At 41.5% G+C, this 24,246-nt stretch overlaps 1 non-coding gene across 1 annotated transcript; it reads right to left on the reverse strand.

The window, feature by feature from the left end:
* Positions 1 to 23,958: 23,958 nt before the first annotated feature.
* Trnat-ugu (transfer RNA threonine (anticodon UGU)) lies at positions 23,959 to 24,033 on the reverse strand. Its single transcript has one exon. It is a non-coding gene; the product is annotated as a tRNA-Thr (tRNA).
* Positions 24,034 to 24,246: the final 213 nt, after the last annotated feature.

The following is a 24,246-nucleotide window of genomic DNA, read 5'->3' on the forward strand; positions in this document are numbered from 1 at the left end:
ATATTATTTCTAGTTCCAACACGCTCACATGTCGCTGCTGGTGCAACAAACCCATATTTAACGTTCGTTTTCTCTAGAATATAACAGCGATAGATGCCGGGTTGGGGTCTTGGGAAGGAAAAAAATTAATGTTTCCTCTCGTCATTTCAGTTAAAACATCTAGCTACTGCCGAGAAAATCCGAAATGTCACAGTTGATTGTGCGTCGATATCTATCCGATTAAGTTCCGAGTTCGAATCCCTGCCCAATACAAAGCCTTACCTCACGGCAATTCACGTAAGTTACTTGTTAAGAACCAAGATTCAACATCTCTCGTCGTTCGTTACAGGGACAATAAATTCGCGTCCGGCAAAAATACTTGCGATATGTAATTTAAAGATGGAATTTGCAAACTGGCTTTGTCTAAAATCGAGGTATATCACTCTCTGTATGCCTAATCAGGAGTGGCAGTTAGTATCCGTCAGGCACGAAATCATTGCTTAGTCTGCATGACCTGAGTTTGCATCCATATGCAGAACGAGACGGTTCGTCGTGTCATTTGAAGTTCATAAATATTCTCAATTAGCTGCTCGTGAATACCTTTAATTTTTAATCTTATTTTGTGTTAAATAATAAGTACGGTATGTTACTTTGAAGAGTAAATCATGAATACGACGAATTTACCACGTGCATTACCTATCTGACGTAATAATGAGAGTGGTAAAATGTCAGGTATGTCATTTATTGTAATAAATGTGAGCTACAAGCCTTAAGGGCAGTCTTATCTGTGAGAAGGTGTTCCGTGATATTTGTAGTATCGTGGTATTACTTTGCATCTTTAGTTATTGCGATACAGAACAGTTTTTTCTCGTGGTGACTTGTTGGAACCACTTTCAATAGTCAAACGACTGTACCAAGGAGCGATAAGGAGACCTGCTAGACAGTTGCGCTATGTGGGTTGCATGTGAATCAGGCGAATTTCAATTCAGGTCGTTCGCATACTATTGGGCATTAATGAACATCACGTGTATCGATTTCCATCGCGCTGGGGTAAGTCCTCCGGGATACGTTTATTCTCCTTAGTGTGTAAATATATTTGGAGCATGTCATTCAAAAACGTTTGAAACGACATAGACGGGAGCGGGTTGTTGTTAGGAGAGCAGAATGTATTAGACACGCGGATCATGTGGTGTTATTGGCAGAGAGCGAAAGAAGTATGACTGAAATGTTAAAAGAATTGAACAAGAGGCGTGAGTAAATTGGAATGAGAAATAATAAGAAAATCGCAAAATGTCCGGTGATAGGTGCAAGAAAAGCAAGAACAACTATAATGTTAGGCAGGAAGATACACAACAATTTAGTGTTTTTAGATAACTGCGACGTGCTATTATGGACGACATTGGAAGTAATATGGAGGTGAAAATACGTATAGCAATTGCCAACGAGACGTTTCATAACAGGAGGCTTTTATGTGGGTGCGTTGATAGGGGATAAAATAGGCAGGCACAGTGAGAAATGAGGTGGTGTTGAGTGGGAGAACAGAGAGAAATTTTAAAGGTTGCAGGATGAGCAAACACAATTGGCATGGACACTGAATGAGAAGAGATTGTTTATTGATGGTATGGAGGAAACGGTGAATGCAAGAAGAAGAAGAAGAAGAAGAAGAAGAAGAAGACGATGAACATACCAGGTGATGGACAGCGTAAGAACAGAAAATAGTTGTGAGAAAACAAGAGCGTAACAAATGATGGGACTGCATGGAGAGCTACATGTGAAGACCTGCCCTAGGGCAGAACACTCATGGTGGTGGTGTTGATGAAGAGGAGACTTGTGTAGGACATTTTGCAAAACGCCCATTTTCTTGTAATCCAAATTTAAACAAAACATAGGCAGCTTATAATTTGTAGTCTATAAATGACCGTGAATTGTCTGACAGATGGAACTTGCCAGTATACCAGTTATTAGGACTTATTCCCACTCCACTGACGTATGGAGCATGCGAACTGTGGCTGCTTAAAAGCCTCTGTGCGTGCTGTGCTTAGTCTCTTCTGGTCTTCACGCTTCCTACAGTTACAATACGTAGGCGGTTTAAGTATATTCCATTCCTACTTTCATCATGTAACGTCAGTTCTAGAAACTTTCTAACTAGGTCTCCTCGCGATACTTTGCTCTTCCACGGGATAGTCTGTGTCTACCATGAACTGCCCGTTAGTCAGTAAGTGGAATAATTGGTTTTCCGACACATGTCATCCTCCCGAATGCGAGTCTAGTGTACTAGTTGACAGCTTGTCGTGTAGAAGCTAGCGTTGCAGGTGATGGGATTCCGGGTTCGATTCACGGCTGGGTTGCGTTCTCCGCCCGGGAAGTAGGTGTCTGTGATGCCATCATTTCATCATCATTCGTGAAGGTGGCGAAACTGGACTGTGTAAAGGTTGGGGCTTTGTACAGGCGCTGATAACCGTGCAGTTAAGCGCCCCAAAAACCAAACATCATCATCATCATCATCATCATCATCATCATCATCATCATCATACCATGTACTAACCACTGCGGCAGCTCGTTCGGTATACATTTAAATGAGCAGATTAAGTCAGCATTTTTAGTATTTACATTGACTTCGTTCTTCATAAATGAAAGCAGGAACTACGACAAGACAAAAGAATTGGGATAACGAATGAGAAATACCTGATTGTGCTTCTGTTTGTAGATGACATGATTCACGTTCACGAAATGACCTCCAAAGATCTATATACCACCTGAACGAAATATGCAATGAATACAACTTTAAAATTTCTAGTAATAAAACGAAAATAAGTGCACTCCGAGGAAAATACTCAGTCATTTTAAAACTAGTTTTGGATAATCCTGCTTTAGAACTGGTCTCTTAATCTTTCACTTAGGCTACGCTGTAAGATCTGATTTTTACTCTGATACTTAAAATAAATTACACAAATTCTAAGCTGTCTGTGACACTATTATCTGAATATTGGGCAATAAAGTACAAAAAGATTGTTCCGAAATTCTATAACGTGGTCCCGGTTCCTGTATTATGCTATGAAAGCGAAAACATGGTTAAAAAAAAAAGCAAAAAAAATCACACGGCAGAGATGAGGTTCCTAAGAAATTCGAAGAGCTGCACAACAAGAAATGATTAGGAATGAAGATACTAGAGAAAAATTAAGTATTTTCAACAGAAACTAAAAAATTCAAAAATATCGTGAAGACTGGTGAGAATGCTACGTCCCAGACTTCCCCAAAATATTCTGAACTACAAACGGAATGGAAGACGTGATATTGAAAGGCCTCGGACGTGGGAGCAATTTCGTTTGAGAGACTATCCCGCACGGCGACTACTGAAGTACTTATACATTATAGAATTCTTAAGTTATACAAGCAAAATAAGTAAGTTTTAATGTAGTTTACGTTCACTGATGCAAAAAAATTTTTTCTTGCTTTTTAAAGTGGGCTATGTTCTTTCTCAGAGTTCGAACTGTCTCCATGCCAAATTTGAACAATATCTGTTAAGCGGTTTGGACTCGAAAACGAAACAGACTGTGTTTCAAAGCAGAAAAGCAACTGAGAGAAAGAAGCGGCGTCGGTTTCTGCAGGAGGCGGACATCATTTTGTAGGACAATGTTCGGGCACGCTCGGTTCAAGTCGTGACTGATTTGATCGGTATATGGGGATGGGGAGCGCCGCATCACGCACCACACTCATCTACATCTACATTTATACTCCGCAAGCCACCCAACGGTGTGTGGCGGAGGGCACTTTACGTGCCACTGTCATTACCTCCCTTTCCTGTTCCAGTCGCGTATGGTTCGCGGGAGGAAAGACTGTCTGAAAGCCCCTGTGCTCTCTCTAATCTCTCTAATTTTACATTCGTAATCTCCTCGGGAGGTATAAGTAGGGGGAAGCAATATATTCGATACCTCATCCAGAAACGCACCCTCTCGAAATCTGGCGAGCAAGCTACACCGCGATGAAGAGCGGCTCTCTTGCAGAGTCTGGCACTTGAGTTTGTCAAACATCTCCGTAACGCTATCACGGTTACCAAATAACCCTGTGACGAAACGCACCGCTCTTCTTTGAATCTTCTCTATCTCCTCCGCAAACCCGATCTGGTACGGATCCCACACCGATGAGCAATACTCAAGTATAGGTCCAACGAGTGTTTTGTAAGCCACCTCCTTTGTTGATGAACTACAGTTTCTAAGGACTCTCGCAATGGATCTCAACCTGGTACGCGCCTTACCAACAGTTAATTTTATATGATCATTCCACTTCAAAAAGTTCCGCACGCATACTCCGAGATATTTTACAGAAGTAACTGATACCAGTGTTTGATCCGCTATCATATAATCATACAATAAAGGATCCTTCTTTCTATGTATTCGCAATACATTACATTTGTATATGTTAAGGGTCAGTTGCCACTCCCTGCACCAAGGGCCTATCCGCTGCAGATCTTCCGGCATTTCGCTACAATTTTCTAATGCTGCAACTTCTGTGTATGCTACAGAATCATCCGCGAAAAACCGCATGGAACTTCCGACACTATCTACTACCTCATTTATATATATTGTGAAAAGTAATGGTCCCATAACACTCCCCTGTGGCACGCCAGAGATTATTTTAACGTCTGTAGACGTCTCTCCAGTGATAACAACATGCTGTGTTCTGTTTGTTAAAACTCTTCAATCCAGCCACAGAGCTGGTCTGATATTCCGTGGGCTCTTACTTTACTTATCAGGCGACAGTGCGGAACTGAATCTAACGCCTTCCGGAAGTCGAGAAAAATAGCATCTACCTGGGAGCCTGTATCTAATATTTTCTGGGTCTCATGAACAAATAAAGTGAGTTGGGTCTCACACGATGGATGTTTCCGGAATCCGTGTTGATTCCTACAGAGTAGATTCTGGGTTTCCAAAAACTACATGATACTCGAGCAAAAAACATGTTCTAAAATTCTACAACAGATCGACGTCAGAGATATAGGTCTATAGTTTTGCGCATCTGCTCTACGACCCTTCTTGAAGACTCGGACTACCTGTGCTCTTTTCCAATCATTTGGAGCCTTCCGTTCCCCTAGAGACTGGCGGTACACGGCTGTTAGAAGGGAGGGCAAGTTCTTTCTCGTACTGTGTAGAATCGAATTGGTACCCCGTCAGGTCCAGTGGACTTTCCTCTGTTGAGTGATTCCAGTTGCTTTTCTACTCCTTGGACACTTATTTCGATGTCAGCCATTTTCTCGTTTGTGCTAGGATTTAGAGAAGGAACTGCAGTGCGGTCTTCCTCTATGAAACATCTTTGGAAAAAGGTGTTTAGTATTTCAGCTTTACGCCTGTCATCCTCTGTTTCAATGCCATCATCACCCCGGAGTGTCTGTTTCCAACCACTTACTGATTTAACGTGAGACCAGAACTTTCTAGGATATTCTGTCAAGTCGGTACATAGAATTTTACTTTCGAATTCACTGAACGCTTCACGCATAGCCCTCCTTACGCTAACTTTGACATCGTTTAGCTTCTGTTTGTCTGAGAGGTTTTGGCTGCGTTTATACTTGGAGTGAAGCTGTCTTTGCTTTCGCAGTAGTTTCCTAACTTTGTTGTTGAACCACGGTGGGTTTATCCCGTCCCTCACAGTTTTACTCTACACGTACCTGTCTAAAACGCATTTTACGATTGCCTTGAACTTTTTCCATAAATACGCAACATTGTCAGTGTCAGAACAGAAATTTTCGTTTTGATCTGTTAGGTAGACTGAAATCTGCCTTCTATTACTCTTGCTAAACACGTAAACCTTCCTCCCTCTTTTTATATTCCTATTAACTTCCATATTCAGGGATGTTGCAACAGCCTTATGATCACTGATTCCCTGTTCTGCACATACAGAGTCGAAAAGTTCGGGTCTGTTTGTTATCAGTAGGTCCAAGATGTTATCTCCACGAGTCGGTTCTCTGTTTAATTGCTCGAGGTAATTTTCGGATAGCGCACTCAGTATAATGTCACTCGATGCTCTGTCCCTACGACCCATCCTAAACATCTGAGTGTCCCAGTCTATATCTGGTAAATTGAAATCTCTACCTAAGACTATAACTTGCTGAGAAAATTGATGTGAAATGTATTCCAAATTTTCTCTCAGTTGTTCTGCCACTAATGCTGCTAGATCGGGAGGTCGGTAAAAGGAGCCAATTATTAACCTAGCTCGGCTGTTGCGTGTAACCTCCACCCATAATAATTCACAGGAACTATCCACTTCTAATTCACTACAGGATAAACTTCTACTAACAGCGACTAACTCTCCACCACCGGTTGCATGCTATCTATCCTTTCTACCTGTCTGTACCTTTGTAAAAATTTCGGCAGAATTTCTCTCTGGTTTCAGCCAGCTTTCTGTACCTATAACGATTTCAGCTTCGGTACTTTCTATCAGCGCTTGAAGTTCCGGTACTTTACCAACGCAGCTTCGACAGTTTACCATTACAATACCGATTGCTGCTTGGTCCCCTCATGTCCTGCTTTGCCCCGAACTCGTTGAGGCTGCCGCCCTTTTTGTACTTGCCCAATGCCATCTAACCTAAAAAACCGCCCAGCCCACGCCACACAACCCCTGCTACCCGTGTAGCCGCTTGTTGCGTGTAGTTGACTCCTGACCTATCCAGCGGAACCCGAAACCCCACCACCCTATGGCTCAAGTCGAGGAATCTGCAGCCCACACGGTCGCAGAACAATCTCAGCCTCTGATTCAGACCCTTTACTCAGCTCTTTACCAAAGGTCAGCAGTCAGTCCTATCGACGATGCTGCAGATGGTGAGCTCTGCTTTCATCCGGCTAGCGAGACTGGCAGTCTTCACCAAATCAGATAGCCAGGGAGGGTTTCCTCCGATCCATAGCGACACACATCATTGGTGCCGACATGAGCGACCACCTGCAAATGGGTGCAACCTGTACCCTTCATGGCATCCGGAAGGACCCTTTCCACATCTGGAATGACCCACCCCGGTATGCACACGGATTGCACATTGGTTTTCTTCGCCTCTCTTGCTGCCATATCCTTAAGGGGCCCCATTACGCGCCTGACGTTGGAGCTCCCAACTACCAGTAAGACCACCCTCTGCGACTGCTCGGATCTTGCCGACTGAGGGGCAACCCCTGGAACAGGACAAGCAGCCACGTCAGGCCGAAGATCAGTATCAGCCAGAGACAACCCCGGACTTGCGCCCTTCTGAGCTCAGCTTGATTCCTGACGTGAAGGTAGCGTTCTCGCTTTCCGCGTCTGGGTTCCGGGGTTCGATTCACGGCGGGGTCAGGGATTTTGTCTGCCTCGTGATGGCTGGGTGTTGTGTGATGTCCTTAGGTTAGTTAGGTTTAAGTAGTTCTAAGTTCTAGGGGACTGATGACCATAGATGTTAAGACCCATAGTGCTAAGAGTCATTTGAACCATTTGTCGAACTTTGGGGTATTCGGTTCGGAGCTGTTATGGAGATACGTCAGACAATAGACCGCTCCATTCGAACTACCTATACAACTGCCGTAGTTAGGGGTATCTTGCTCTTTCGACATCACTGGCGATGGCTTATATACATGAGCTGTTCAAAAAATATCCGACCTTTTTTAATTGTTGAAATCAACAATGGTATCAGGGCGCGCATGGGCTCATGTTTTCAGGCATATTTAGCACACATACCTGATTTTCTCCTCTACTTTGGAACACTTGCAAGTGGTACACGTTGGATTTAGTATTCTGAGCAAAATGACGTCTTTACATCACATTTGGCTCCAAGCTTGGCAATTCTCAAGTTGAAACCATCGTGTGTTTGTGGACAAAGTAATGGGTACTGCAGGTCTAAAGGAGTGGTACAACCATTTCAAAGGTAGCCGCTAATCAATGAAGACAGAAGCCAGTTAAGGTACGCCCGCAATATCCGCAAATCAGGTCGTTACTGATCCCGCAATATTGCTGGTGAAGCAGAATGGACGAATCACTATCAGAGAAGTTGCAGTCTAATCTAAAAGCCGTAAAGTCAACTAAATAACTAGGTGTTACAATAACTAACGTCCGCCCTCGGTAGCTGAGTGGTCAGCACGACAGACTGTCAATCCTAAAAGACCGGGTTAGATTCCCGGCTGGGTCGGAGATTTTCTCCGCTCAGGGACTGGGTGTTGTGTTGTACTAATCATCATTTCATCCCCATCGACGCGCAAGTCGCCGAAGTGGCGTCAAATCGAAAGACTTGCACCAGGCGAACGGGCTACCCGATGGGAGGCCCTCGTCACACGCCATTATTATTATACAATAACGAACAACTTAAATTGGAAAGAACACATAGAAAATGTTGCGGTTAAGGCTAACCAAAGACTGCGTTTTATTGGCACGACACTTATAAAACGTAACAGACCTACAAAGGAGACTGCCTACACTACGCTTCTCCGTCCTCTTTTAGAATACTGCTGGAAGATGTGGGATCCTTACAAGATAGGACTTACGGAGTAGATCGAAAAAGTCCAAAGAAAGGCAGCACGTTTTCTATTATCGCGAAATATGAGAGAGTGTGTCACACAAATGATACTGGATTTGGGCTGGACATCATTAAAAGAAAAGCGTTTTTCGTTGCGACAGTATCTTCTCACGAAATTCCAATCACCAACTTTTTCCTCCGAATGCGAAAATATTTTGTTGACACCGACCTACGTAGGGAGAAACGACCACAACGATAAAATAAGGGAAGTCAGAGCTCGTATGGAAAGACACAGGTGATCATTCTTTCCGGGTGCTATGCGAGATTGGAATAATAGAGACTTGTGAAGGTGGTTCGATGAACAATCTGCCATGCACTTAAATGTGACTTGCAGAGTATCCATGTAGATGCAAGTATAGGTGGTCACATTTTTACTATCCCCTGTATGTGCATATCGCTTCACACGACCTTTGTTACCTCAATGTCGATATCGGTATCATTTTCGAAATATGTGAGCTTACTTATATTATCTGTAATGTTAATATACAACAGGAACAATAAGGCTCCCAACACACTTCCCTCTGGCACAAGTGGTTACTTTTACACGTATAGATGAACTCTCCATTTAGGATGAGATGATGTGTCCCCCCTACAAAAATATTTTATTGGCCGTACTTTATACGATGCAGGCAAACGGTCAACTACAATTGTTGTTTACTGTGCGGTAACCTCTAGCGTATCAGAAGCGGTGTAGGAAAATGTTTTCAAATGAGTATACGCACTCGTATTTCGGCAGGTGCACAGTTTTGCCATTTCAATTTTTGCACGTTTTTACAGATATCTTTTCGAAAATTTCGAGCAAAACAAATCGAAATCTTTATTACATCACGAAACAATGAAGAAGCAAATGCGGGTTTGTTCGCAAGCCCGAAGCATTATCTTGTACAAGAATCATTGATTTTAATAAAGTAGCTGTCGATAGGTTTTTTTCGTTGCTAACAAATGTAACTGACAATCACAAACTAATGACTTCTCAAATAACTAATTGTGATGAAACAGGCGTCTCGGTTAATGCTAAAAACCAATCGAACATCGCAGCTTGCAAAGGGAACCGTCCAGTGCGATCGTTAACATCTGCAGAAAGGGGCGAAACTGCAACCAGCCTCATTAGTACGTCAGCAAGCGGAGCTGACATTCCTCCTACGATTATTTTTCCACTAAAGAAGAAGCAGAAAGAATTTGAGTTAGGACTGACAGCAGGAGGTTGCGCTGAGGTCCACAGCACCGCATGGATGGCCACAGAGTCATTCTTTGTATGGTTTCCACAATTAGTGGTATTTTCTAAGACATCAAAGCACGTCCCAGTTCTCCTTATATCAGATGGCCACTCAGCTCATACCACGAACAATGACGTTATGGACTACGCGAGGGAGAGTGGCGTTTCTTCACCACCACATTGCTCTCACAGACTTCAGCCGCTTGATGTTTGTTTTATAAATCCTCGTTATAGTGATCAGCTTCGAAAATGGCTGCGAAGCCACGCAGGGAAAGTCGTAACTATCTTTCAAATTTCAACGCTTTTTGGTTCAGCTTTCGTCTAAAGCGCAACAATGAAAACCGCTATTAAAGGTTTCGAAGCTACTGCAATATGGCCCACGGACCCATCCATATTCAAGACGCACACTTCCTATCGGCACACACAACTGACAGCGGACGTGATAGGCCGTCAGATGAAGGGGTTATTATATCTGAACAATTGGAATTGCCTCCAACTAGCACACCAGCTGAAAAAGACGACTCAAACGGGCTGGATAATCAAGGGGACGAGGTTTCAGCGAATTGTTACAATGAACTGCCGCCTAAGAATAACAAAGTTATTGGGGCTAATTGTTCTAATCTTGGGTGCTCTTGGATGACAACTGACAACACAACCTCCTCATTTCATATTTCACCTGAGATTCTGATTTTCTTGTCAAAAGTTAACGAAAGCAAGAAAAGAGCGAGACTGGAAAGGGGGAACAAAGTTGTTTTAACTGATTCGCCGTACAAAAAAGAGTTAAAAGTCATTAATGGGAGAAATAGAAAAAAGAACTTTGACAAAGAAGAAAGAGCAAACAGAAAACTTTTTGCGAAAGAGAATAAAATTAAGAACTCAAAAACGAGAGAAAGAGCCTGAAGATAAATGGAAGAAAGGAGTAAGAATACTATACTAACGAGAGTGATTATGAGGTAAGTTCTGACTGTCAGTGTGTATATTGTGGTGGGTTATATTCAAAATCAGTTGGAGGTTGGGTCGCTTGTTCCACGTGCAAAAAATGGACACACGATTCTTGTGCAGGAATAGATAGCGAAGATGGTGAGTGTCTCCCCGTGTGTGAATTTTGTAAACAGCCTCAAGAAAAGGATACGATACATGAAAACTGTAGTTTGACATTAATACTCACTTTAAACTAAAAAAAACACCGAGCAAGCCAATATTTTCTGCATTTCCGATAAATTTATACGTTTTTGTAATCACTTGTATTTACCACCCCATTCTGCCGCGTGCAAATGATATAAATTTCTGTTTTTGAGTGAGAAAATATTGTTGTTTTATTTTATGGCAATTTTCTTATATTTTTGTGATTAATACATCATAATGTGTTCATATAAAAATTTGTAACTCTCTTATTTATCAATTTTGTACATTTAATCAAAGTTTTCAACTGTGTACCCCATTATACCTTGGATTCCCGAACGTGTCGGATAAGAAAGATAAAAATACAATCACTACTCGTTTCTTCAACGACAATTTAAGCTGTGTTCTGTGGTTCCTCCCAGAGTTCATCACGATATATTCCGAAAAAAATCATAGTTAACGAACGTTATAAATTGCTCTAGAAACGAAGGCAATCCCAGTTAACATTTAATAAGGCCACTGGTATCCTTCGAAATGCAACTAATCAAAGTAATGCAGAACGTCGTGGGTCACAGCGGATGGGTGGAATCGAAATATGACATTTACCCACGATCGCTTCTTTTTGTCAATTTGTGCCATTAATTTCTCTGCTCCCTAATCTGATTTCGTATCTCCCCATCAGCTATTCGATCAAAACTTTTTTAGCATTCTTCTACACCACCACATTTCGGAAGTTTCTAGTCGTCTCCTGTTTGGGGAACCAGGCATGTTAACTGCTGATTCGCAATATATTTATTCCGAAAGGCAAAAGGAACCCCGAAAACAATGAAAATAATTTTGTTTATTGGTGACTGTACCAGTTTGATTTACACTTAGTGCGAATATGAAAGTATTTTATTCCAAATCCTTATTTGAAGGTACTAAAATGTCGGTTTAAATGGCAGCTTGCTATGTAAGACATGCCCACTTGTTTCTCTGTGCCATCTCTTCTTTGAGATGATAAGCCTAGGGACATTTTACCCGTAGTTTTTGAGCTTTCACCTATTGAATACATTTTTTCTTGTCTCGTAGTCAGTTGTTTGCTGCAGTAATAACGTTTCTGAACAAAACAAATGCCAAGATCTACCCACAAAGTTTTCGAGAGAAGTTCTAGAAGACTTGCAAGAAATAAAAAAGTAAATATCATGAAACAAATGTTATGTTTTTGTACAGCATGCATACTATTGGAAAGTGAAAGAAACTATGAATTTAAATGAGTGCATGTACGACGTTAAGTGCAATACAACTTTAAATTTTCCGTAACTTTTCTAACTAAATGTACCTTTCCTCTCAAACCATTTATCCCAGAACCATGGAATTCTAACGGTCAGTTTTCTTACTCGAGGGCATGAAGAGTCGAGGGATATGAAAGGGAAGCAGTGGTTGGGAAGGGAGTGAGACAGGGTTGTAGCCTATCTCCGATGTTATTCAATCTGTTTGCTGAGCAAGCAGTAAAGAAAACAAAAGAAAACTTCGGAGTAGGAATTAAAAACCATGGAGAAGTTGTATTATAATGAACACTATGGTCTTTTTATTTTTGAAATTTGCCTGCAAAACCTCTCTTTCAAAATTTTTCTAAAAATTTCAGTATTAATATATTATTCATGAAAAATTGTCAGCTTGTTGGAAAACAGTGGAAATGCATGTAAGTAATGTTTTGTGTTTTACCGTTAATATAACACAACTTAGAATAAGGATCATATAAATAGATCAGTTAACATGGTGGAGATGGAAGATACGTTCTCCCCGTGAATATTGTGTTTAAAAACAAATGAATATTTTCAAATCAACAGCTCATTTCATGAAGTCATAACTAGAAGTGAATAATCTCCACAAAAATTGGTAAGTTAATTACTTTGGTGCAAGAAAGTCTCCATCATTAAGGAGAACGATGTTTTCAATAACTTGCCGGCAGCCACAAAAAGCTTTACTACTGACAGATTTCAGTTTACGAGGAGCCTAAAGGATTTCTTGCTAACCATCTCTTCCGACACCATTAATGAATTGAATTATTTATTAGAGCTAGCGCGCTCGCGCGATTGAGAGAGTGTGTGTGTGTGTGTGTGTGTGTGTGTGTGTGTGTGTGTGTTAGAGAGAGAGAGAGAGAGAGAGAGAGAGAGAGAGAGAGAGAGAGAGAGAGAGAGAGAGAGAGAGAGAGAGGGGGGGGGGGGTCAAATAATGCGTGTACAATCAGAAGTGTGACTAAATTTTCATTCCTCGTTCATGATCAGTCCATTTGCGGTCTGTGGATAGTAAATTAGCATATTATTTTCCCATTGAGTATCTCCCCATTATGGATCAATTTCAATGGAAAGTACATATAATCTAACCCTCTTGTCTGCCCCACTTCTGTTGAAGGTTACACATCACACAAATACCTTGTTGTTGTTGTTGTTGTCTTCAGTCCACAGACTGGTTTGATGCAGCTCTCCATGCTACTGTATCGTCTGGAAGCTTCATCTCCCAGTACCCACTGCAACCTACATCCTTGTGAATCTGCTTAGTGTATTCATCTCCTGGACTCCCTCCTCGATTTTTACCCTCCACGCTGCCCTCCAATATTAAATTCGTGATCCCTTAATGCCTCAGAACGTGTCCTACCATCCGACCCCATCTTCTAGTCAAGTTGTGCCACAAAGTTCTCTTCTCCCGTATCCTATTCAATACCTCCACATTAGTTATGTGATCTACCCATCTAATCTTCAGCATTCTTCTGTAGCACCACATTTCGAAAGCTTCTATTCTCTTCATGTTCAAACTATTTATTGTCCATTATTCACTTCCATACGTGGCTACACTGCATACAAATACTCGGAGAAAAGACTTCCTGATACCTAAAGCTATACTCGATGTTAGCAAATTTTTCTTCTTTAGAAACACTTTTCTTACCATTGACAGTCTACATTTTATATCCTCTCTACTTCGACCGTCATCAGTTATTTTGCTCCCTAAATAGCAAAACTCCTTTACTACTTTAAATGTCTCATTTCCTAATCTAATTCCCTCAGCATCACCCACCTTAATTCGACTACATTCCATTATCCTCGTTTTGCTTTTATTGATGCTGATCTTATATCATCCCTTCAGGACACTTCATTCTGTTCAGCTACTCTTCTAGGTTCTTTGCTGTCTCTGAATTACAAAGTCATCGGCAAACCTCAAGGTTTTAGTTTCTTATCCATGGATTTTAATTTCTACTCAGAATTTTTCTTTTGTTTCCTTTACTGCTTGCTCAATAAACAGATTGAATAACATTGGGGATAGTCTACAACCCTGTCTCATTCCCTTCCCAACCACTGCTTCAATTTCATATCCCTTGACTCTTATAACTGCCACCTGCTTTCTGTACAAATTGTAAATTGAATTCGCTCCCTGTATTTTACCCCTGCCACCTTCAGAATTTGAAAGAGAGTATTCCAGTCAACATTGTCAAAAGATTTCTCTAAGTCTACAAATGTTAGAAACGTAGGTTTGTCTTTCCTTAATCTACTTAATAAGGTAAGTCGTAGGGTCAGTATTGCCTCACATGATCCAGTATTTCTACGGAATCCTAACTGGTCTTCCCTGAGGTCGGCTTCTACCATTTTTTCCATTCGTCTGTAAAGAATTTGCGTTAGTATTTTGCAGCTGTGACTTATTAAACTGATAGTTCGCTAATTTTCACATCTGTCAACACCTGCTTTCTTTGAAATTGGAATTATTTCATTCTTCTTGAAGTCTGACGGTATTTCGGCTGTCTCATGCATCTTGCTCATCAGACGGTAACGTTCTGTCAGAGCTGGGTCTCCCAAGGCTGTCAGTAGTTCTAATGGAATGTTGCCTACTCCCGGGATCTTGTTTCGATTAAGGTCTTTCAGTGCTCTGTCAAACTCTTCACGCAGTATGTCATCTCCCATTTCATCTTCATCTACATCCTCTTCCATTTCCATTATATTGTCCTGAAGTACACTGCCCTTGTATAGATCCTCTATATACACCTTCCACCTTTCTGCATTCCCTTCTTTGCTGATAACAGGGTTTCCATCTGAGCTCTTGATATGCATACAAGTGAATCTCGTTTCTCTAAAGGTCTCTTTAATTTTCCTGTAGGCAGTATCTATCTTACCCCTAGTGATATGCGCCTCTACATCCTTACGTTTGTCCTCTAGATATCCCTGCTTAGCCATTTTGCACTTCCTGTCGATCTCATTTTGAGACATTAGTATTTCTTTTTGCCGGCTTAATTTACTGCATTTTTGTATTTTCTCCTTTCATAAATTAAATTCAATATATCTTCTGTTACCCTCTTTCTCTGCGCATGTCAAGTTCCGTAGGCCCAAATTGAGGAGCAAATCTTCAAGGTCATGGAACGTGTCAGTATCTACATCTACATCCGTACTCCGCAAGCCGCCTAACGGTGTGTGGCGGAGGGTACCCTGAGTACCTCTATCCGTTCTCCCTTCTATTCCAGTCTCGTATTGTACGTGGAAAGAAGGATTCTCGGTATGCTTCTGTGTGGGCTCTAATCTCTCTGATTTTATCCTCGTGGTCTCTTCGCGAAATATAAGTAGGAGGGAGCAATACACTGTTTGACTCTTCGGTGAAGGTATGTTCTCGAAACTTCAACAAAAGCCCATGCAAAGCTACGGAGCGTCTCTCCTGCAGAGTCTTCCACTGTAGGTTATCTATCATCTCCGTAACGCTTTCTCGATTACTAAATGATCCTGCAACGAAGCGCGCTGCTCTCCGTTGGATCTTCTCTATCTCTTCTATCAAACCTATCTGGTGTGGATCCCACACTGCTGAGCAGTATTCAAGCAGTGGGCGAACAAGCGTACTGTAACCTACTTCCTTTGTTGTCGAATTGCCTTTCCTTAGGATTCTTCCAATGAATCTCAGTCTGGCATCTGCTTTACCGACGATCAACTTTATATGAACATTCCATTTTAAATCACTCCTAATGCGTACTCCCAGATAATTTATGGAATTAACTGCTTCCAGTTGCTGACCTGCTATTTTGTAGCTAAATGATAAGGGACCTATCTTTCTATACATTCGCATCACATTACACTTGTCTACATTGAGATTCAATTGCCATTCCGTGCACCATGCGTCAGTTCGCTGCAGATCCTCCTGCATATCAGTACAATTTTCCATTGTTGCAACCTCTCGATACACCACAGCATCATCTGCAAAAAGCCTCAGAGACTTTCCGATGTCATCCACCAGGTCATTTATGAATATTGTGAATAGCAACGGTCCTATGACACTCCCCTGCGGCACACCTGAAATCACTCTTACTTCGGAAGACTTCTCTCCATTGAGAATGACATGCTGCGTTCTGTTATCTAGGAACTCCTCGATCCAAGCACACAACTGATCTGATAGTCCGTATGCTCTTACTTTGTTCATTAAACGACCGTGGGGAACTGTGTCAAACGCCTTGCGGAAGTCAAGAAACACGGCATCTACTTGTGAACCCGTGTCTAAGGCCCTCTGAGTCTCGTGGACGAATAGCGCGAGCTGGGTTTCACACGGCCGTCTTTTTCGAAACCCATGCTGATTCCTACAGAGTAGATTTCTAGTCTCCAGAAAAGGCATTATACTCGAACATAATACGTGTTCCAAAATTCTACAACTGATCGACGTTAGAGATATAGGTCTATAGTTCTGCACATCCGTTCGACGTCCCTTCTTGAAAACGGGGATGACCTGTGCCCTTTTCCAATCCTTTGGAACGCTTCGCTCTTCTAGAGACCTACGGTACACCGCTGCAAGAAGGGGGCAAGTTCCTTCGCGTATTCTGTGTAAAATCAAACTGGTATCCCATCAGGACCAGAGGCCTTTCCTCTTTTGAGCGATTTTAATTGTTTCTCTATCCCTCTGTCGTCTATTTCGATATCTACCATTTTGTCAACTGTGCGACTTCAAGAGAAGGAAGCACAGTGCAGTCTTCCTCTGTGAAACAGCTTTGGAAGAAGACATTTAGTATTTCGGCCTTTAGTCTGTCATCCTCTGTTTCAGTACCATTTTGGTCACAGAGTGTCTGGACATTTGGTTTTGATCCACCTACCGCTTTGACATAGGACCAAAATTTCTTAGGATTTTCTGCCAAGTCAGTACATAGAACTTTACTTTCGAATTCATTGAAAGCCTCTCGCATAGCCCTCCTTACACTACATTTCGCTTCGCGTAATTTTTGTTTGTCTGCAAGGCTTTGGCTATGTTTATGTTTGCTATGAAGTTCCCTTTGCTTCCGCAGCAGTTTTCTAACTCTGTTGTTGTACCACGGTGGCTCTTTTCCATTTCTTACGATCTTCCTTGGCACATACTCATCTAACGCATATTGTTCGATGGTTTTGAACTTTGTCCACTGACCCTCAACACTATCTGTACTTGAGACAAAACTTTTGTGTTGAGCCGTCAGGTACTCTGTAATCTGCTTTTTGTCACTTTTGCTAAACAGAAAAATCTTATTACCTTTTTAATATTTCTATTTACGGCTGAAATCGTCGATGCAGTAACCGCTTTATGATCGCTGATTCCCTGTTCTGCATTAACTGATTCAAATAGTTCGGGTCTGTTTGTCACCAGAAGGTCTAATATATTATCGCCACGAGTCGGTTCTCTGTTTAACTGCTCAAGGTAGTTTTCAGATAAAGCACTTAAAAATATTTCAATGGATTCTTTGTCCCTGCCACCCGTTATGAACGTTTGAGTCTCCCAGTCTATATCCAGCAAAATTAAAATCTCCTCCCAGAACTATAACATTTCCCTAAGGGGCACCATCACTAGCCTAACGTTGGAGCTCCCAATAACTAATAAACCCCTCCCCCCGTGTGCCTGCTCGGACCTTGCTGAAGGAGCAGCCACATGTCCATTCACAGGCAGAGCGGGCGATGCCACACGGCCAGCCTCCACATTGACCCTCCGCCTCGTGCGCCGCGAACGCCACTGAACCCGCCACTCCCCTTGGGGAGAGGGTGGCCCAACCGCGCCCGGTACCCGCGAAGATCTCTCGACAGCAGGGACAATGGGTGAAGCATCTAAAACCTGGGGTGCACCATGCGACGCACCAGACTCCCCACTGCCGCTACACTCCGAGGCAGCAGCCTGAAGACGGCTGACCGCGGCCATCAACACGCTCAGCTGTTCGCGAAGAGTGGCCAGCGTCCGTACACAGCAGTCACACATCCTATCCATCCTAAGGAATCAATTTACCGAAGAGACTTAATAAACTTTTAAGTAGACTGCTAATTCACTAAAGGCGATTGATTACTGACTAAACTGTGATTGCTAACCACTTCTTGTGGAAAACAATGAAAATAGCACTACCTGTCTCTGGACTGTATTCAAAACAAACACTAGCACTACTGGCACTATGGCTGACTACAAGGACTCTCTCTGACTGTATCCAAAACAAACACGAAATCTATGTAACTCTATTACTAGCACTCGACAATCAAAGCTTCCTAAAAGCAAAAACACACGGAAGAAGAAGTGACAAGTAAGAAAAATACAGTTAATACTTAAATTAAGGTAGCTCGCTGCACAGCAGACGTGAAGCAGCCGGCGGTTAGGGCGACACATGAACTTACAACAAAAAAGTAATAACAGATAGAAATACATGTTCATGAACCTGAGAGAAAATCAGTCCATAAGTTTAAGCAAACGCTATCAGCAGTACAATGAGAATCAGCTTAATTTTTCAATTAACTCCTCGACAGAATAAAAGGAGTGACCCATGAGGAAATACTCCAGTTTCGATTTGAAAGCGCGTGGATTACTGCTAAGATTTTTGAATTCGAGTGGCAGCTTATTGAAAATGGATGCAGCAGTATACTCACACATTTTTGCACAAGAGTTAAGGAAGTCCGATCCAAATGGAGGTTTGATTTCTCCCGAGTATTAACCGAGTGAAAGCTGCTTATTGTTGGAAATAAACTAATATTGGTTACAAGAAACGACAATAAGGAATATACATATTGAGAGGCCAAGGTCAAAATACTCAGACTCCCTGAACAGAAGTCGACAAGAGATTCGTGAACTCACACCACTTTTCGCCCGAACCTCCAGTTTCTGAGCCAAAAATATCCTTCTAGAATGGGAAGAGTTACCCAAAAACATAATACCATACGACATAAGTGAATGGAAATAAGCAAAGTAGACTAATTTACTTGTCGAAGTATCACTCACTTTCGGCACCGTTCCAATAGTGAAAATGGCAGTATTAAGTCTTTGAACAAGATCCTGAACGTGGGCTTTCCACGACATCTTACTATTTATTTGAACACCTAGGAATGTGAACCGTTCAGTTTCACCAATCATATGCCCATGCTGTGAAATTAAAGCGTCAGGTTTTGTTGAATTGTGTGTTAGAAAATGTAAAAACTGAAGCTTACTGTGATTTAACGTTAGTTTATTTTCTACAAGCCATGGACTGAGGTCATGTACTGCACTACTTGAAACGGAGTCAATGTTGCACCCAACATCCTTTACTACCAAGCTAGTGTCATCAGCAAACAGAAATATTTTAGAGTTACCCGTAATACTTGAGGGCATATCATTTATATAAATAAGGAACTGGAGCGGCCCCAACACTGATCCCTGAGGAACCCCCTCCCCTTGACAGTACACCACTCAGATCCCTCATCACACTGTATTACTTTCCCCCATTCCCGTAGATCGTTCCCTAATGATCTTCCTGAAACACTCTACAACTTCTGATTCTGTCAGTTCTTTCAGGTCCCATCTCCTTAAATTCCCACCTTTTTCCAGTTTCTTCAGTTTAATCTACAGTTCATAATCAATATATTGTGATCAGAGTCCACATTTGCCCCTGGAAATGTCTTACAATTTAAAATCTGGTTCCTAAATCTCTGTCTTACCATTATATAATATATATGAAATATTGCAGTATCTCCAGGTCTCTTCCACGTATACAATCTTCTTTCATGATTTTTGAACCAAGTGTTAGCTATGATTAAGTTCTGCTCTGGGCAAAAACCTACCAGGCGGCTTCCTCTTTCATTTTTTACCCCCATTCCATATTCAACTACTACGTTTCCTTTTCTTCCATTTCCTACTGTCGAATTCCAGTCACCCATTAATATTAAATTTTCATCTCCCATCACTATCCGAATGATTTCTTTTATCTCATCACACATTTCATCAATTTCTTCATCATCTGCGGACTACTTTTACGACTTTGGTAAGCGTGGGATTCGTGGCTATCTTGGCCACAACAATGCGTTCACTATGCTGTTTGTAGTAGCTTACCCGCATTCCTATTTTTATTAATTATTAGACCTACTTATGCATTAGCTTCATATTAGCCTTCCTAATACTAAAATCTATATCCGATGTTAACAATGACGCCGGTGGATGGACTATCAGGAAATTACTGACCGTCGAGAAAGTCACAAATATAACCGACAAGCTAATGGGCCCTTCACAGGAAAAGGTTTTTTGCCAGAAAACGGGGAAAATTGAAACCCAGCAAATGAGTAAAAAAATGTATATTCACTGACAAAAAAAATAGTGTACGCACACAACTTACACAACAATAGTCTGGGATTACTCTATTACGTAATACAGTTTTTGTGATTGTATCTTGCAGCTTTAGTTATTTTTAATTAAAAGAGGCTTTAAAAGGACAGAAAGAACGTGTTGGACTACGCTACACATCGTTCTGTTAGCACAGTCTTTACTTTGTAATCACTTTCGTTGACTTCGGCAACTCTCAACTAAAATCTCCAACCTAACCGAGACAATGTGCTACGATACAGCCGAGATCATGACAAGAGAATGGGCTACATCACACTCGAAGTAAATGTATATAGGTAAGGATCCCCATGACCTGTATACGTCTGTTATAAAAAATCTCCAAGCCACTCTCCTCAAATAGACCGCAATCTTCTCTTGACCTTCAACTGTTACTATTTCAGAATTAAAAACCAGATTCAAAGAAAATTTGGCTACAAGGCACAAAACTAGAAATATAAAAATAATAAAAGTGAGAACGTGAAACATGTTAGCAATAACCATAAACAGGAGATTTACAGAAAATATAATTGAGAAAGGAAATCATTAATATTATCGACCGTTTAGGAACTCTAGGCTACGAAATGGATAAAACCACATATCGAATAAGTGGTGGAAGAGTTAGTGTGTTTTAAGATTAAATCCAAACAAGAATTAGAGAAAAATATATCGAAGCAAGGCCTCTATTACGAAAAATTGCTAAATCTCGAGACAAATTGTGTCCTTCTGTATTAGATGAAATGTTTTGGCCCCTAGTACGGATGAAACAGTATCTGCAGTATCAACAGGAACTTCGGACATGTGTTTCATATTTCATCCAAGCCTGCAGTCTATAAATATTTAAACAAAATACTATAACAAAATACCACTACAGGGGAATTACTTACGAAGTAGTTCTTGGTAAAGAAACACAGGACACAATTACGTATGTAGGCTTAATACGAACTACAACTGTGTTTATAAATCGCTATAGTTGCCTTGGACTAACGACGAGCAAATATCAATATAACCTGTACGCTTTTCAAAGCTGTTATCCATGAAAAAGCTAAACCACGTATCGCGAACAAAATACTATTTAACACCGAAACAATGATATTAGCTGACAATGGGCACAGACTTTAGTCAATGGGCACTGTTGAAAATTTGTGCCAGACCAGGATTAGCACCCGAGTCCCCTGGTTACGAGGGAGAGGCAATGATCACTGTGTCCGAATTACACAGTGGTCAACAGAATAGCACGAACTGCCCGAGCATGCCGTTCGTTAGATCCAAATTCTCAATTTCTCCATAGACTGCTAATGCACTGCTCCTTGAACATAATCCTCCTCCCTTTAATTATACAGTACATGGCCAAAAAAACAGACACCGAATATATGCAAACTTGGCCTTACGAACATTGCAGACGTCGTCTATGTAACACACGTCAAACTTCAAAGAATTTACCAATTCGTTGCATTGTTTACTATAGACCACAAATCAAGTAACGTAAAAAAAGCACTGCGTCTATTGAGATCATGATTCAGAGTTAAAAAAAACTAATAAGTCGCCTACATATTGCAGTTGCTGCCGAAAGAGGAGAACCATTATTTTCCCACAAAAGGAAATATAGTTAAAATTACGCTTCTATTTCGGTTAGTTTATGCGGTTACTAAAATTTGCAGTCAACGTTACATAGTGGACTCTACCCTCCCCCCACCAGAAACGTAGTTATCGTGGCTGTTGTGAGACTTTTGTACACAGTTAGAGAAAGTGTGTTAAATGTGGCGCGGACGGAAACGCTAGGCTACGCTACAGGGCAATCTGCTCGCACAACGTTTAGTCGGCATTCATAATCGTTGGCGTAAACAACTCTCAATCAAATTACCACCTTCCAACCTAACTTAGATCTCGGGCTACACTACCAATCGGCCTGTCATCACAACCAAAAATTCATTGAGGGGGGTGGGGGGATTTCCTGTAGCTCTCTCTAATGTATCTCTAGGCAAAACTGCCAGTTTTGTCAGACTCAACAGCAAGATTTACCAATGGTAAACACTTTTGAGACGGCTCGTAATTTTAGAATAGTCCTCTTCGTCTTACTTGGCATAAATTGTTCGCTGGCGTCCCAGCAGCTAGCTCCCTCAGTGTCTGCTTCTGCCATCGCACCACGCTAGTCTGCTGTTGTCCTAGCAGACCGAACGCACCGCACATCCGATACCTTCGGAACCACTCACTGGCCAGTTAGCAACTGAGCGGAACACTGTTTACATCGTGAAAGGAAAACTATGCAAAGATGTACACTTAAATGGCACGACTGAGTAGCACACACACAGTAATATCTGAGGAATGTCCTTCGACACGCGCAGAACGAAAGTCTTCTCGCGAACGTACAGCGTCTCTGAAAAAAAATCTCGTGACTATATTCCGGCGTTACGGCTAGGTTCTCATACAAATGAGCAAAAAAGGGTACATTTGAAATTCTTTTTGAGACAATGAAAATACATTCGAAAGATCTGTTTGGGAATTACGAGTGATAATACTATGAGCTTAATTTTAGATTTTCAATAAAAAATGGCGCCCGTAATTATGATTTGATCAAGGGCCTGCGAGACTGGAGTACGCAGAGCGCGTGCAGTGTGGCACCTCATAAGTTACCTGAATTCAAAAATGGGTAACATCAGTTGATACTACATTATTCCTCTGAAATTGAAAATGGATAACATCAGTCGATAAAACATAAAATTTATGGGAGCGTATACCTAACCGCAATGAAACAACCTTAAATTTAACGATACAGTGCTAATTCGAACTTTGAGTTCGATTTTTGAGGGTTTGTTTCACTCCTTATGCCTACACAAAAATTAGTTAATATTAACAAATGTCATATTATAGCTATAAGTTCCTAAGAAAAGTGTTTACTTTTAGGGGTCAGAGGTAGATGTTAAGAGAACGAACCACTTTTAATTTATGCTGCATGCCGTTCTGAGAAAATAGTTACCCGAAAAAAATGTGTTCAAAGTTTAGGGAAAACATTTAGTTATATTATTACTTCGATTTGCATGAACTGAGTGTTACATATATATTTTTAATGTCGCTGAAAACGAATCTGAAGTCAGATTTTCAATATTCAAAACAGCTAATCCAATACGGAGGGCAACCGATTATGTTTTGACCAATTTTTACCAAAAATGTATTTTCGTTATTTACGTTTAGTCTGCAAGTCAAGGAGTATTTATCAACCCTTCCTCTACCTCTGATTGTTCCTAGACAGCAACTTCCTGTTCTTCTTGGCAGGAAAAGCCGATCTGTCAAAGCTGGATATGCAGCACTCGGCAGCCTGCACTTGATATTCGTCCGTATTTTCGGTGAGTATGTTTGCATGCATTCTGCAGTATGAATCATTTTGAGCACGTGCGACACGGGACGAGTTATCATCTACATCTATATGGATACCCTGCAAAACACATTTAAGTGCCTGGCAAAGGGTTCATCGAATCACCTTCACAACTGATAATTAATTGAAACCCTCAGCTGCCGACAGGTGTTGTTGATATACTTCGATGGGGACAGCTGAAAAGTGTGCCCCTACTGGGACTCGAACCCAGAATCTCCTGCTTACAAGGCAGACGCTCAATCCATCTGAGCCATCGAGGGCACACATGAACAGCACGACTGCAGGAATTTATCCCTCGCACGCTTCCCGTGAGACTCACATCCCCAACCGTCCACAATCCGCATACGTAATGTACTTAATAGGTATTTGTCCATCCACTCATTACTGGCTCACACTAAGGTGACGATTCCCGTAAGAGATCCGGCAACCTGTGCGCATTCGCACAGACGAAGGTCAATGGCTGGGTAACGTTTA

Source organism: Schistocerca gregaria, unplaced genomic scaffold, assembly GCF_023897955.1.
Source record: "Schistocerca gregaria isolate iqSchGreg1 unplaced genomic scaffold, iqSchGreg1.2 ptg000043l, whole genome shotgun sequence".
Taxonomy (NCBI): domain Eukaryota; kingdom Metazoa; phylum Arthropoda; class Insecta; order Orthoptera; family Acrididae; genus Schistocerca; species Schistocerca gregaria.